General features: G+C 42.8%; 18 non-coding genes across 18 annotated transcripts; all 18 read left to right on the top strand.

Annotated features, from left to right (window-relative positions):
• The first annotated feature begins 5 nt into the window (after nucleotides 1–5).
• Nucleotides 6–146, top strand: LOC134592962 (U4 spliceosomal RNA). The gene has a single exon (XR_010089513.1). It is a non-coding gene; the product is annotated as a U4 spliceosomal RNA (small nuclear RNA).
• A 482-nt stretch (nucleotides 147–628) lies between these two features.
• LOC134591217 (U1 spliceosomal RNA) lies at nucleotides 629–795 on the top strand. The gene has a single exon (XR_010088026.1). It is a non-coding gene; the product is annotated as a U1 spliceosomal RNA (small nuclear RNA).
• Nucleotides 796–1694: 899 nt separating this feature from the next.
• Nucleotides 1695–1835, top strand: LOC134593625 (U4 spliceosomal RNA). Its single transcript, XR_010090081.1, has one exon. It is a non-coding gene; the product is annotated as a U4 spliceosomal RNA (small nuclear RNA).
• Nucleotides 1836–2313: 478 nt separating this feature from the next.
• LOC134591470 (U1 spliceosomal RNA) lies at nucleotides 2314–2480 on the top strand. Its single transcript, XR_010088245.1, has one exon. It is a non-coding gene; the product is annotated as a U1 spliceosomal RNA (small nuclear RNA).
• Nucleotides 2481–3379: 899 nt separating this feature from the next.
• On the top strand, nucleotides 3380–3520 carry LOC134593443 (U4 spliceosomal RNA). The gene has a single exon (XR_010089925.1). It is a non-coding gene; the product is annotated as a U4 spliceosomal RNA (small nuclear RNA).
• Nucleotides 3521–3985: 465 nt separating this feature from the next.
• On the top strand, nucleotides 3986–4152 carry LOC134590093 (U1 spliceosomal RNA). Its single transcript, XR_010087068.1, has one exon. It is a non-coding gene; the product is annotated as a U1 spliceosomal RNA (small nuclear RNA).
• Nucleotides 4153–5051: 899 nt separating this feature from the next.
• LOC134592545 (U4 spliceosomal RNA) lies at nucleotides 5052–5192 on the top strand. The gene has a single exon (XR_010089157.1). It is a non-coding gene; the product is annotated as a U4 spliceosomal RNA (small nuclear RNA).
• Nucleotides 5193–5662: 470 nt separating this feature from the next.
• On the top strand, nucleotides 5663–5829 carry LOC134590554 (U1 spliceosomal RNA). Its single transcript, XR_010087459.1, has one exon. It is a non-coding gene; the product is annotated as a U1 spliceosomal RNA (small nuclear RNA).
• An 899-nt stretch (nucleotides 5830–6728) lies between these two features.
• Nucleotides 6729–6869, top strand: LOC134592544 (U4 spliceosomal RNA). The gene has a single exon (XR_010089156.1). It is a non-coding gene; the product is annotated as a U4 spliceosomal RNA (small nuclear RNA).
• A 470-nt stretch (nucleotides 6870–7339) lies between these two features.
• On the top strand, nucleotides 7340–7506 carry LOC134590602 (U1 spliceosomal RNA). Its single transcript, XR_010087501.1, has one exon. It is a non-coding gene; the product is annotated as a U1 spliceosomal RNA (small nuclear RNA).
• Nucleotides 7507–8405: 899 nt separating this feature from the next.
• LOC134592543 (U4 spliceosomal RNA) lies at nucleotides 8406–8546 on the top strand. Its single transcript, XR_010089155.1, has one exon. It is a non-coding gene; the product is annotated as a U4 spliceosomal RNA (small nuclear RNA).
• A 475-nt stretch (nucleotides 8547–9021) lies between these two features.
• On the top strand, nucleotides 9022–9188 carry LOC134590482 (U1 spliceosomal RNA). The gene has a single exon (XR_010087399.1). It is a non-coding gene; the product is annotated as a U1 spliceosomal RNA (small nuclear RNA).
• An 899-nt stretch (nucleotides 9189–10087) lies between these two features.
• LOC134593359 (U4 spliceosomal RNA) lies at nucleotides 10088–10228 on the top strand. Its single transcript, XR_010089852.1, has one exon. It is a non-coding gene; the product is annotated as a U4 spliceosomal RNA (small nuclear RNA).
• A 471-nt stretch (nucleotides 10229–10699) lies between these two features.
• LOC134591183 (U1 spliceosomal RNA) lies at nucleotides 10700–10866 on the top strand. The gene has a single exon (XR_010087998.1). It is a non-coding gene; the product is annotated as a U1 spliceosomal RNA (small nuclear RNA).
• Nucleotides 10867–11765: 899 nt separating this feature from the next.
• LOC134591943 (U4 spliceosomal RNA) lies at nucleotides 11766–11906 on the top strand. Its single transcript, XR_010088639.1, has one exon. It is a non-coding gene; the product is annotated as a U4 spliceosomal RNA (small nuclear RNA).
• Nucleotides 11907–12378: 472 nt separating this feature from the next.
• LOC134591225 (U1 spliceosomal RNA) lies at nucleotides 12379–12545 on the top strand. Its single transcript, XR_010088032.1, has one exon. It is a non-coding gene; the product is annotated as a U1 spliceosomal RNA (small nuclear RNA).
• Nucleotides 12546–13444: 899 nt separating this feature from the next.
• On the top strand, nucleotides 13445–13585 carry LOC134591942 (U4 spliceosomal RNA). The gene has a single exon (XR_010088638.1). It is a non-coding gene; the product is annotated as a U4 spliceosomal RNA (small nuclear RNA).
• A 478-nt stretch (nucleotides 13586–14063) lies between these two features.
• On the top strand, nucleotides 14064–14230 carry LOC134590092 (U1 spliceosomal RNA). The gene has a single exon (XR_010087067.1). It is a non-coding gene; the product is annotated as a U1 spliceosomal RNA (small nuclear RNA).
• Nucleotides 14231–14759: the final 529 nt, after the last annotated feature.

Genomic DNA, 14759 nt, shown 5'->3' with positions numbered 1-14759 from the left:
CAGTTAACTTTGCGCAGTGGCAGTATCGTAGCCCATGAGGTCAATCCGAGGCGTGATTATTGCTAATTGAAAACTTTACCCAATACCCCGCCATGATGACTTGAAATACAGTCAGCATTGGCAATTTTTGACAGGCTCTAAGGAGACTGAAAGATTGGTTTAAAAAAAGTTTATGGCACCCCATGTCTAGGGCGTGTCTTACGTGACTCCCGTTTCTTCCTGAGCTCTGTTGCACCATTCCTTCTGCTGGCTTCCTTGCATTTCCCTTTTACCTTTCTCTCCCACTGAATCCACTTGTTTCCGGCAGCACACTATTCTCACTACATGCTACGAATTCCCATCCTTCGGCTCATTGGCCTAACATTTGCCTTTATGCAAATTGCTCCTTCGCACCCTGAATCCAGCTCAATTATTCACACCTAACCACCTGAAGGCACTAAAATTACTGGTAGCTAAGGAAAACAACGATCAGCCACGAGGTTTGGTAATCTTTTGTAGCCTTCTATCATTTGGATTATTTATTTGCTCTTCTTTTTTTTTTTTTTTTTTTTAACTTGCTTTATTATTTCACCACAGCCTAAAGGAAAGGCTTCCCAGCAGGCGTGCCTTTGAATGTACCCGTCATGTCATACTTACCTGGCAGGGGAGCAATAGCCATGATCCCTAAGGTGGCTCTCCCAGAGTGAGGCTGGTTCATTGCACTCCGTACCAGTTGACCTCTGCGATTTCCTCAAATGTGGGAATCTCGACTGCATAATTTATGGTAGTGGGGGGCTGTGTTCGCGCTTTCCCCTGCGTTTGCTTGTTTGACAAAAATAGAGAACTTCACCAATTCTGATGAAGGATAATTTCAGCCACGGCACCCGTCTTCTTTGGCTCTTACTTTCCACATCAAGCAGGCAGCGACAATCATTTCCTAGGCTTGATCATTTTTATTATCTATGTTTTCTGGAGACCAGTTTTAAGCCAGAATTTCACTTTTTATTTTAACTTTTCAGCTTTTTTTTCATCATTTTTTTATCCTGACTTCTTTTGATTTATTGTATGCTTCAATGCAATGGAAGAAATAAAGAATTGGAGACCTATATTACGTCTTCCAACAGAACGTAACGTTTGATTGAATTTCTGGGAAAAAAAGATTTTCTGGATCAAGGCAGTGAATTGCCGCTTGAGACAATCAGACCAAACCTTAGGAATAGCTGGGTGGTCGCTAGCACTTACTAATGAACACCATGGAATTTTGAAAAAGCCACCACAAATGTTCTTTCAGCCCTGTTGAGTGTGGATGAAGAGAAGACAGGTGCTAGGCAAGGGTCATCCCTATCGATGGAGTCATGAAATGTGTGACTTTGGGGACGAACGTAGACCAGCGGATTGTGTACTCTGCCTAATGGCTGCTGTAGTAGAATCTTGGCAAAACTGTTTCCAAAGAGAGAAAAAAAATTGTACAAGGTTTGCTGCAAGATATGGTTGCCCTCACTCTCTGTTATAGGTTTGGAACCATTCCAAGATGCCATATAAGAAGACCGAGGAATTTGTTGGGGTTTAAGCTTCCCTGTAGGAGGAAGCGGGCCTAATTAGAATATTGCCTCCCACAATCCTTTGCAATGGCTTATGGTCATGAACTTTTTCTCACCGCTGTCTTAAAGTTTCCTTACGTGGTAGCTCTTAAAAGCTGGCCCACTTGAACAGCTAGCTTTGCGCAGTGGCAGTATCGTAGCCCATGAGGTCAATCCGAGGCGTGAATATTGCTAATTGAAAACTTTACCCAATACCCCGCCATGATGACTTGAAATACAGTCAGCATTGGCAATTTTTGACAGGCTCTAAGGAGACTGAAAGATTGGTTTAAAAAAAGTTTAAGGCGCCCCATGTCTAGGGCGTGTCTTACGTGACTCCCGTTTCTTCCTGAGCTCTGTTGCACCATTCCTTCCGCTGGCTTCCTTGCATTTCCCTTTTACCTTTCTCTCCCACTGAATCCACTTGTTTCCGGCAGCACACTATTCTCACTACATGCTACGAATTCCCATCCTTCGGCTCATTGGCCTAGCATTTGCCTTTATGCAAATTGCTCCTTCGCACCCTGAATCCAGCTCAATTATTCACACCTAACCACCTGAAGGCACTAAAATTACTGGTAGCTAAGGAAAACAACGATCAGCCACGAGGTTTGGTAATCTTTTGTAGCCTTCTATCATTTGGATTATTTATTTGCTCTTCTTTTTTTTTTTTTTTTAACTTGCTTTATTATTTCACCACAGCCTAAAGGAAAGGCTTCCCAGCGGGCGTGCCTTTGAATGTACCCGTCATGTCATACTTACCTGGCAGGGGAGCAATAGCCATGATCCCTAAGGTGGCTCTCCCAGAGTGAGGCTGGTTCATTGCACTCCATACCAGTTGACCTCTGTGATTTCTTCAAATGTGGGAAACTCGACTGCATAATTTATGGTAGTGGGGGACTGCGTTCGCGCTTTCCCCTGTGTTTGCTTGTTTGACAAAAATAGAGAACTTCACCAATTCTGACGAAGGATAATTTCAGCCACGGCACCCGTCTTCTTTGGCTCTTACTTTCCACATCAAGCAGGCAGCGACAATCATTTCCTAGGCTTGATCATTTTTATTATCTATGTTTTCTGGAGACCAGTTTTAAGCCAGAATTTCACTTTTTATTTTAACTTTTCAGCTTTTTTTTCATCATTTTTTTATCCTGACTTCTTTTGATTTATTGTATGCTTCAATGCAATGGAAGAAATAAAGAATTGGAGACCTATATTACGTCTTCCAACAGAACGTAACGTTTGATTGAATTTCTGGGAAAAAAAGATTTTCTGGATCAAGGCAGTGAATTGCCGCTTGAGACAATCAGACCAAACCTTAGGAATAGCTGGGTGGTCGCTAGCACTTACTAATGAACACCATGGAATTTTGAAAAAGCCACCACAAATGTTCTTTCAGCCCTGTTGAGTGTGGATGAAGAGAAGACAGGTGCTAGGCAAGGGTCATTCCTATCGATGGAGTCATGAAATGTGTGACTTTGGGGACGAACGTAGACCAGCGGATTGTGTACTCTGCCTAATGGCTGCTGTAGTAGAATCTTGGCAAAACTGTTTCCAAAGAGAGAAAAAAAATTGTACAAGGTTTGCTGCAAGATATGGTTGCCCTCACTCTCTGTTATAGGTTTGGAACCATTCCAAGATGCCATATAAGAAGACCGAGGAATTTGTTGGGGTTTAAGCTTCCCTGTAGGAGGAAGCGGGCCTAATTAGAATATTGCCTCCCACAATCCTTTGCAATGGCTTATGGTCATGAACTTTTTCTCACCGCTGTCTTAAAGTTTCCTTACGTGGTAGCTCTTAAAAGCTGGCCCACTTGAACAGTTAACTTTGCGCAGTGGCAGTATCGTAGCCCATGAGGTCAATCCGAGGTGTGATTATTGCTAATTGAAAACTTTACCCAATACCCCGCCATGATGACTTGAAATACAGTCAGCATTGGCAATTTTTGACAGGCTCTAAGGAGACTGAAAGATTGGTTTAAAAAAGTTTATGGCGCCCCATGTCTAGGGCGTGTCTTACGTGACTCCCGTTTCTTCCTGAGCTCTGTTGCACCATTCCTTCCGCTGGCTTCTTAGCATTTCCCTTTTACCTTTCTCTCCCACTGAATCCACTTGTTTCCGGCAGCACACTATTCTCACTCCATGCTACGAATTCCCATCCTTCGGCTCATTGGTCTAGCATTTGCCTTTATGCAAATTGCTCCTTCGCACCCTGAATCCAGCTCAATTATTCACACCTAACCACCTGAAGGCACTAAAATTACTGGTAGCTAAGGAAAACAACGATCAGCCACGAGGTTTGGTAATCTTTTGTAGCCTTCTATCATTTGGATTATTTATTTGCTTTTTTTTTAACTTGCTTTATTATTTCACCACAGCCTAAAGGAAAGGCTTCCCAGCGGGCGTGCCTTTGAATGTACCCATCTTGTCATACTTACCTGGCAGGGGAGCAATAGCCATGATCCCTAAGGTGGCTCTCCCAGAGTGAGGCTGGTTCATTGCACTCCGTACCAGTTGACCTCTGCGATTTCCTCAAATGTGGGAAACTCGACTGCATAATTTATGGTAGTGGGGGACTGCGTTCGCGCTTTCCCCTGTGTTTGCTTGTTTGACAAAAATAGAGAACTTCACCAATTCTGACGAAGGATAATTTCAGCCACGGCACCCGTCTTCTTTGGCTCTTACTTTCCACATCAAGCAGGCAGCGACAATCATTTCCGAGGCTTGATCATTTTTATTATCTATGTTTTCTGGAGACCAGTTTTAAGCCAGAATTTCACTTTTTATTTTAACTTTTCAGCTTTTTTTTCATCATTTTTTTATCCTGACTTCTTTTGATTTATTGTATGCTTCAATGCAATGGAAGAAATAAAGAATTGGAGACCTATATTACGTCTTCCAACAGAACGTAACGTTTGATTGAATTTCTGGGAAAAAAAGATTTTCTGGATCAAGGCAGTGAATTGCCGCTTGAGACAATCAGACCAAACCTTAGGAATAGCTGGGTGGTCGCTAGCACTTACTAATGAACACCATGGAATTTTGAAAAAGCCACCACAAATGTTCTTTCAGCCCTGTTGAGTGTGGATGAAGAGAAGACAGGTGCTAGGCAAGGGTCATTCCTATCGATGGAGTCATGAAATGTGTGACTTTGGGGACGAACGTAGACCAGCGGATTGTGTACTCTGCCTAATGGCTGCTGTAGTAGAATCTTGGCAAAACTGTTTCCAAAGAGAGAAAAAAAATTGTACAAGGTTTGCTGCAAGATATGGTTGCCCTCACTCTCTGTTATAGGTTTGGAACCATTCCAAGATGCCATATAAGAAGACCGAGGAATTTGTTGGGGTTTAAGCTTCCCTGTAGGAGGAAGCGGGCCTAATTAGAATATTGCCTCCCATAATCCTTTGCAATGGCTTATGGTCATGAACTTTTTCTCACCGCTGTCTTAAAGTGTCCTTACGTGGTAGCTCTTAAAAGCTGGCCCACTTGAACAGCTAGCTTTGCGCAGTGGCAGTATCGTAGCCCATGAGGTCAATCCGAGGCGTGATTATTGCTAATTGAAAACTTTACCCAATACCCCGCCATGATGACTTGAAATACAGTCAGCATTGGCAATTTTTGACAGGCTCTAAGGAGACTGAAAGATTGGTTTAATAAAAGTTTATGGCGCCCCATGTCTAGGGCGTGTCTTACGTGACTCCCGTTTCTTCCTGAGCTCTGTTGCACCATTCCTTCCGCTGGCTTCTTAGCATTTCCCTTTTACCTTTCTCTCCCACTGAATCCACTTGTTTCCGGCAGCACACTATTCTCACTACATGCTACGAATTCCCATCCTTCGGCTCATTGGCCTAGCATTTGCCTTTATGCAAATTGCTCCTTCGCACCCTGAATCCAGCTCAATTATTCACACCTAACCACCTGAAGGCACTAAAATTACTGGTAGCTAAGGAAAACAACGATCAGCCACGAGGTTTGGTAATCTTTTGTAGCCTTCTATCATTTGGATTATTTATTTACTTTTTTTTTTTTTAACTTGCTTTATTATTTCACCACAGCCTAAAGGAAAGGCTTCCCAGCGGGCGTGCCTTTGAATGTACCCGTCATGTCATACTTACCTGGCAGGGGAGCAATAGCCATAATCCCTAAGGTGGCTCTCCCAGAGTGAGGCTGGTTCATTGCACTCCGTACCAGTTGACCTCTGCGATTTCCTCAAATGTGGGAAACTCGACTGCATAATTTATGGTAGTAGGGGACTGCGTTCGCGCTTTCCCCTGTGTTTGCTTGTTTGACAAAAATAGAGAACTTCACCAATTCTGACGAAGGATAATTTCAGCCACGGCACCCGTCTTCTTTGGCTCTTACTTTCCGCATCAAGCAGGCAGCGACAATCATTTCCTAGGCTTGATCATTTTTATTATCTATGTTTTCTGGAGACCAGTTTTAAGCCAGAATTTCACTTTTTATTTTAACTTTTCAGCTTTTTTTTCATCATTTTTTTATCCTGACTTCTTTTGATTTATTGTATGCTTCAATGCAATGGAAGAAATAAAGAATTGGAGACCTATATTACGTCTTCCAACAGAACGTAACGTTTGATTGAATTTCTGGGAAAAAAAGATTTTCTGGATCAAGGCAGTGAATTGCCGCTTGAGACAATCAGACCAAACCTTAGGAATAGCTGGGTGGTCGCTAGCACTTACTAATGAACACCATGGAATTTTGAAAAAGCCACCACAAATGTTCTTTCAGCCCTGTTGAGTGTGGATGAAGAGAAGACAGGTGCTAGGCAAGGGTCATTCCTATCGATGGAGTCATGAAATGTGTGACTTTGGGGACGAACGTAGACCAGCGGATTGTGTACTCTGCCTAATGGCTGCTGTAGTAGAATCTTGGCAAAACTGGTTCCAAAGAGAGAAAAAAAATTGTACAAGGTTTTCTGCAAGATATGGTTGCCCTCACTCTCTGTTATAGGTTTGGAACCATTCCAAGATGCCATATAAGAAGACCGAGGAATTTGTTGGGGTTTAAGCTTCCCTGTAGGAGGAAGCGGGCCTAATTAGAATATTGCCTCCCATAATCCTTTGCAATGGCTTATGGTCATGAACTTTTTCTCACCGCTGTCTTAAAGTGTCCTTACGTGGTAGCTCTTAAAAGCTGGCCCACTTGAACAGCTAGCTTTGCGCAGTGGCAGTATCGTAGCCCATGAGGTCAATCCGAGGCGTGATTATTGCTAATTGAAAACTTTACCCAATACCCCGCCATGATGACTTGAAATACAGTCAGCATTGGCAATTTTTGACAGGCTCTAAGGAGACTGAAAGATTGGTTTAATAAAAGTTTATGGCGCCCCATGTCTAGGGCGTGTCTTACGTGACTCCCGTTTCTTCCTGAGCTCTGTTGCACCATTCCTTCCGCTGGCTTCTTAGCATTTCCCTTTTACCTTTCTCTCCCACTGAATTCACTTGTTTCCGGCAGCACACTATTCTCACTCCATGCTACGAATTCCCATCCTTCGGCTCATTGGCCTAGCATTTGCCTTTATGCAAATTGCTCCTTCGCACCCTGAATCCAGCTCAATTATTCACACCTAACCACCTGAAGGCACTAAAATTACTGGTAGCTAAGGAAAACAACGATCAGCCACGAGGTTTGGTAATCTTTTGTAGCCTTCTATCATTTGGATTATTTATTTGCTTTTTTTTTTTTTAACTTGCTTTATTATTTCACCACAGCCTAAAGGAAAGGCTTCCCAGCGGGCGTGCCTTTGAATGTACCCGTCATGTCATACTTACCTGGCAGGGGAGCAATAGCCATAATCCCTAAGGTGGCTCTCCCAGAGTGAGGCTGGTTCATTGCACTCCGTACCAGTTGACCTCTGCGATTTCCTCAAATGTGGGAAACTCGACTGCATAATTTATGGTAGTGGGGGACTGCGTTCGCGCTTTCCCCTGTGTTTGCTTGTTTGACAAAAATAGAGAACTTCACCAATTCTGACGAAGGATAATTTCAGCCACGGCACCCGTCTTCTTTGGCTCTTACTTTCCGCATCAAGCAGGCAGCGACAATCATTTCCTAGGCTTGATCATTTTTATTATCTATGTTTTCTGGAGACCAGTTTTAAGCCAGAATTTCACTTTTTATTTTAACTTTTCAGCTTTTTTTTCATCATTTTTTTATCCTGACTTCTTTTGATTTATTGTATGCTTCAATGCAATGGAAGAAATAAAGAATTGGAGACCTATATTACGTCTTCCAACAGAACGTAACGTTTGATTGAATTTCTGGGAAAAAAAGATTTTCTGGATGAAGGCAGTGAATTGCCGCTTGAGACAATCAGACCAAACCTTAGGAATAGCTGGGTGGTCGCTAGCACTTACTAATGAACACCATGGAATTTTGAAAAAGCCACCACAAATGTTCTTTCAGCCCTGTTGAGTGTGGATGAAGAGAAGACAGGTGCTAGGCAAGGGTCATTCCTATCGATGGAGTCATGAAATGTGTGACTTTGGGGACGAACGTAGACCAGCGGATTGTGTACTCTGCCTAATGGCTGCTGTAGTAGAATCTTGGCAAAACTGTTTCCAAAGAGAGAAAAAAAATTGTACAAGGTTTGCTGCAAGATATGGTTGCCCTCACTCTCTGTTATAGGTTTGGAACCATTCCAAGATGCCATATAAGAAGACCGAGGAATTTGTTGGGGTTTAAGCTTCCCTGTAGGAGGAAGCGGGCCTAATTAGAATATTGCCTCCCATAATCCTTTGCAATGGCTTATGGTCATGAACTTTTTCTCACCGCTGTCTTAAAGTTTCCTTACGTGGTAGCTCTTAAAAGTTGGCCCACTTGAACAGCTAGCTTTGCGCAGTGGCAGTATCGTAGCCCATGAGGTCAATCCGAGGCGTGATTATTGCTAATTGAAAACTTTACCCAATACCCCGCCATGATGACTTGAAATACAGTCAGCATTGGCAATTTTTGACAGGCTCTAAGGAGACTGAAAGATTGGTTTAATAAAAGTTTATGGCGCCCCATGTCTAGGGCGTGTCTTACGTGACTCCCGTTTCTTCCTGAGCTCTGTTGCACCATTCCTTCCGCTGGCTTCTTAGCATTTCCCTTTTACCTTTCTCTCCCACTGAATCCACTTGTTTCCGGCAGCACACTATTCTCACTACATGCTACGAATTCCCATCCTTCGGCTCATTGGCCTAGCATTTGCCTTTATGCAAATTGCTCCTTCGCACCCTGAATCCAGCTCAATTATTCACACCTAACCACCTGAAGGCACTAAAATTACTGGTAGCTAAGGAAAACAACTATCAGCCACGAGGTTTGGTAATCTTTTGTAGCCTTCTATCATTTGGATTATTTATTTGCTCTTCTTTTTTTTTTTTTAACTTGCTTTATTATTTCACCACAGCCTAAAGGAAAGGCTTCCCAGCGGGCGTGCCTTTGAATGTACCCGTCATGTCATACTTACCTGGCAGGGGAGCAATAGCCATGATCTCTAAGGTGGCTCTCCCAGAGTGAGGCTGGTTCATTGCACTCCGTACCGGTTGACCTCTGCGATTTCCTCAAATGTGGGAAACTTGACTGCATAATTTATGGTAGTGGGGGACTGCGTTCGCGCTTTCCCCTGTGTTTGCTTGTTTGACAAAAATAGAGAACTTCACCAATTCTGACGAAGGATAATTTCAGCCACGGCACCCGACTTCTTTGGCTCTTACTTTCCACGTCAAGCAGGCAGCGACAATAATTTCCTAGGCTTGATCATTTTTATTATCTATGTTTTCTGGAGACCAGTTTTAAGCCAGAATTTCACTTTTTATTTTAACTTTTCAGCTTTTTTTTCATCATTTTTTTATCCTGACTTCTTTTGATTTATTGTATGCTTCAATGCAATGGAAGAAATAAAGAATTGGAGACCTATATTACGTCTTCCAACAGAACGTAACGTTTGATTGAATTTCTGGGAAAAAAAGATTTTCTGGATGAAGGCAGTGAATTGCCGCTTGAGACAATCAGACCAAACCTTAGGAATAGCTGGGTGGTCGCTAGCACTTACTAATGAACACCATGGAATTTTGAAAAAGCCACCACAAATGTTCTTTCAGCCCTGTTGAGTGTGGATGAAGAGAAGACAGGTGCTAGGCAAGGGTCATTCCTATCGATGGAGTCATGAAATGTGTGACTTTGGGGACGAACGTAGACCAGCGGATTGTGTACTCTGCCTAATGGCTGCTGTAGTAGAATCTTGGCAAAACTGTTTCCAAAGAGAGAAAAAAAATTGTACAAGGTTTGCTGCAAGATATGGTTGCCCTCACTCTCTGTTATAGGTTTGGAACCATTCCAAGATGCCATATAAGAAGACCGAGGAATTTGTTGGGGTTTAAGCTTCCCTGTAGGAGGAAGCGGGCCTAATTAGAATATTGCCTCCCACAATCCTTTGCAATGGCTTATGGTCATGAACTTTTTCTCACCGCTGTCTTAAAGTGTCCTTACGTGGTAGCTCTTAAAAGATGGCCCACTTGAACAGTTAACTTTGGGCAGTGGCAGTATCGTAGCCCATGAGGTCAATCCGAGGCGTGATTATTGCTAATTGAAAACTTTACCCAATACCCCGCCATGATGACTTGAAATACAGTCAGCATTGGCAATTTTTGACAGGCTCTAAGGAGACTGAAAGATTGGTTTAATAAAAGTTTATGGCGCCCCATGTCTAGGGCGTGTCTTACGTGACTCCTGTTTCTTCCTGAGCTCTGTTGCACCATTCCTTCCGCTGGCTTCTTAGCATTTCCCTTTTACCTTTCTCTCCCACTGAATTCACTTGTTTCCGGCAGCACACTATTCTCACTCCATGCTACGAATTCCCATCCTTCGGCTCATTGGCCTAGCATTTGCCTTTATGCAAATTGCTCCTTCGCACCCTGAATCCAGCTCAATTATTCACACCTAACCACCTGAAGGCACTAAAATTACTGGTAGCTAAGGAAAACAACGATCAGCCATGAGGTTTGGTAATCTTTTGTAGCCTTCTATCATTTGGATTATTTATTTGCTTTTTTTTTTTTTTAACTTGCTTTATTATTTCACCACAGCCTAAAGGAAAGGCTTCCCAGCGGGCGTGCCTTCGAATGTACCCGTCATGTCATACTTACCTGGCAGGGGAGCAATAGCCATGATCCCTAAGGTGGCTCTCCCAGAGTCAGGCTGGTTCATTGCACTCTGTACCAGTTGACCTCTGCGATTTCCTCAAATGTGGGAAACTCGACTGCATAATTTATGGTAGTGGGGGACTGCGTTCGCGCTTTCTCCTGTGTTTGCTTGTTTGACAAAAATAGAGAACTTCACCAATTCTGACGAAGGATAATTTCAGCCACGGCACCCGTCTTCTTTGGCTCTTACTTTCCACGTCAAGCAGGCAGCGACAATCATTTCCTAGGCTTGATCATTTTTATTATCTATGTTTTCTGGAGACCAGTTTTAAGCCAGAATTTCACTTTTTATTTTAACTTTTCAGCTTTTTTTTCATCATTTTTTTATCCTGACTTCTTTTGATTTATTGTATGCTTCAATGCAATGGAAGAAATAAAGAATTGGAGACCTATATTACGTCTTCCAACAGAACGTAACGTTTGATTGAATTTCTGGGAAAAAAAAATTTTCTGGATCAAGGCAGTGAATTGCCGCTTGAGACAATCAGACCAAACCTTAGGAATAGCTGGGTGGTCGCTAGCACTTACTAATGAACACCATGGAATTTTGAAAAAGCCACCACAAATGTTCTTTCAGCCCTGTTGAGTGTGGATGAAGAGAAGACAGGTGCTAGGCAAGGGTCATTCCTATCGATGGAGTCATGAAATGTGTGACTTTGGGGACGAACGTAGACCAGCGGATTGTGTACTCTGCCTAATGGCTGCTGTAGTAGAATCTTGGCAAAACCGTTTCCAAAGAGAGAAAAAAAATTGTACAAGGTTTGCTGCAAGATATGGTTGCCCTCACTCTCTGTTATAGGTTTGGAACCATTCCAAGATGCCATATAAGAAGACCGAGGAATTTGTTGGGGTTTAAGCTTCCCTGTAGGAGGAAGCGGGCCTAATTAGAATATTGCCTCCCACAATCCTTTGCAATGGCTTATGGTCATGAACTTTTTCTCACCGCTGTCTTAAAGTTTCCTTACGTGGTAGCTCTTAAAAGCTGGCCCACTTGAACAGTTATCTTTGCGCAGTGGCAGTATCGTAGCCCATGAGGTCAATCCGAGGCGTGATTATTGCTAATTGAAAACTTTACCCAATACCCCGCCATGATGACTTGAAATACAGTCAGCATTGGCAATTTTTGACAGGCTCTAAGGAGACTGAAAGATTGGTTTAAAAAAAGTTTATGGCGCCCCATGTCTAGGGCGTGTCTTACGTGACTCCCGTTTCTTCCTGAGCTCTGTTGCACCATTCCTTCCGCTGGCTTCCTTGCATTTCCCTTTTACCTTTCTCTCCCACTGAATCCACTTGTTTCCGGCAGCACACTATTCTCACTACATGCTACGAATTCCCATCCTTCGGCTCATTGGCCTAGCATTTGCCTTTATGCAAATTGCTCCTTCGCACCCTGAATCCAGCTCAATTATTCACACCTAACCACCTGAAGGCACTAAAATTACTGGTAGCTAAGGAAAACAACGATCAGCCACGAGGTTTGGTAATCTTTTGTAGCCTTCTATCATTTGGATTATTTATTTGCTTTTTTTTTTTTTTTAACTTGCTTTATTATTTCACCACAGCCTAAAGGAAAGGCTTCCCAGCGGGCGTGCCTTTGAATGTACCCGTCATGTCATACTTACCTGGCAGGGGAGCAATAGCCATGATCCCTAAGGTGGCTCTCCCAGAGTGAGGCTGGTTCATTGCACTCCGTACCAGTTGACCTTTGCGATTTCCTCAAATGTGGGAAACTCAACTGCATAATTTATGGTAGTGGGGGACTGCGTTCGCGCTTTCCCCTGTGTTTGCTTGTTTGACAAAAATAGAGAACTTCACCAATTCTGATGAAGGATAATTTCAGCTACGGCACCCGTCTTCTTTGGCTCTTACTTTCCACATCAAGCAGGCAGCGACAATCATTTCCTAGGCTTGATCATTTTTATTATCTATGTTTTCTGGAGACCAGTTTTAAGCCAGAATTTCACTTTTTATTTTAACTTTTCAGCTTTTTTTTCATCATTTTTTTATCCTGACTTCTTTTGATTTATTGTATGCTTCAATGCAATGGAAGAAATAAAGAATTGGAGACCTATATTACGTCTTCCAACAGAACGTAACGTTTGATTGAATTTCTGGGAAAAAAAGATTTTCTGGATCAAGGCAGTGAATTGCCGCTTGAGACAATCAGACCAAACCTTAGGAATAGCTGGGTGGTCGCTAGCACTTACTAATGAACACCATGGAATTTTGAAAAAGCCACCACAAATGTTCTTTCAGCCCTGTTGAGTGTGGATGAAGAGAAGACAGGTGCTAGGCAAGGGTCATTCCTATCGATGGAGTCATGAAATGTGTGACTTTGGGGACGAACGTAGACCAGCGGATTGTGTACTCTGCCTAATGGCTGCTGTAGTAGAATCTTGGCAAAACCGTTTCCAAAGAGAGAAAAAAAATTGTACAAGGTTTGCTGCAAGATATGGTTGCCCTCACTCTCTGTTATAGGTTTGGAACCATTCCAAGATGCCATATAAGAAGACCGAGGAATTTGTTGGGGTTTAAGCTTCCCTGTAGGAGGAAGCGGGCCTAATTAGAATATTGCCTCCCACAATCCTTTGCAATGGCTTATGGTCATGAACTTTTTCTCACCGCTGTCTTAAAGTGTCCTTACGTGGTAGCTCTTAAAAGCTGGCCCACTTGAACAGTTATCTTTGCGCAGTGGCAGTATCGTAGCCCATGAGGTCAATCCGAGGCGTGATTATTGCTAATTGAAAACTTTACCCAATACCCCGCCATGATGACTTGAAATACAGTCAGCATTGGCAATTTTTGACAGGCTCTAAGGAGACTGAAAGATTGGTTTAAAAAAAGTTTATGGCGCCCCATGTCTAGGGCGTGTCTTACGTGACTCCCGTTTCTTCCTGAGCTCTGTTGCACCATTCCTTCCGCTGGCTTCCTTGCATTTCCCTTTTACCTTTCTCTCCCACTGAATCCACTTGTTTCCGGCAGCACACTATTCTCACTACATGCTACGAATTCCCATCCTTCGGCTCATTGGCCTAGCATTTGCCTTTATGCAAATTGCTCCTTCGCACCCTGAATCCAGCTCAATTATTCACACCTAACCACCTGAAGGCACTAAAATTACTGGTAGCTAAGGAAAACAACGATCAGCCACGAGGTTTGGTAATCTTTTGTAGCCTTCTATCATTTGGATTATTTATTTGCTCTTCTTTTTTTTTTTTTTTTAACTTGCTTTATTATTTCACCACAGCCTAAAGGAAAGGCTTCCCAGCGGGCGTGCCTTTGAATGTACCCGTCATGTCATACTTACCTGGCAGGGGAGCAATAGCCATGATCCCTAAGGTGGCTCTCCCAGAGTGAGGCTGGTTCATTGCACTCCGTACCAGTTGACCTCTGCGATTTCCTCAAATGTGGGAAACTCGACTGCATAATTTATGGTAGTGGGGGACTGCGTTCGCGCTTTCCCCTGTGTTTGCTTGTTTGACAAAAATAGAGAACTTCACCAATTCTGACGAAGGATAATTTCAGCCACGGCACCCGTCTTATTTGGCTCTTACTTTCCACATCAAGCAGGCAGCGACAATCATTTCCTAGGCTTGATCATTTTTATTATCTATGTTTTCTGGAGACCAGTTTTAAGCCAGAATTTCACTTTTTATTTTAACTTTTCAGCTTTTTTTTCATCATTTTTTTATCCTGACTTCTTTTGATTTATTGTATGCTTCAATGCAATGGAAGAAATAAAGAATTGGAGACCTATATTACGTCTTCCAACAGAACGTAACGTTTGATTGAATTTCTGGGAAAAAAAGATTTTCTGGATCAAGGCAGTGAATTGCCGCTTGAGACAATCAGACCAAACCTTAGGAATAGCTGGGTGGTCGCTAGCACTTACTAATGAACACCATGGAATTTTGAAAAAGCCACCACAAATGTTCTTTCAGCCCTGTTGAGTGTGGATGAAGAGAAGACAGGTGCTAGGCAAGGGTCATTCCTAT

This window comes from Pelobates fuscus, chromosome 2 (assembly GCF_036172605.1).
Source record: "Pelobates fuscus isolate aPelFus1 chromosome 2, aPelFus1.pri, whole genome shotgun sequence".
In the NCBI taxonomy this organism is placed as follows: domain Eukaryota; kingdom Metazoa; phylum Chordata; class Amphibia; order Anura; family Pelobatidae; genus Pelobates; species Pelobates fuscus.
Note: the sequence above shows the minus strand (reverse complement) of the source record. Positions and strands in the feature narration are given on the sequence as shown.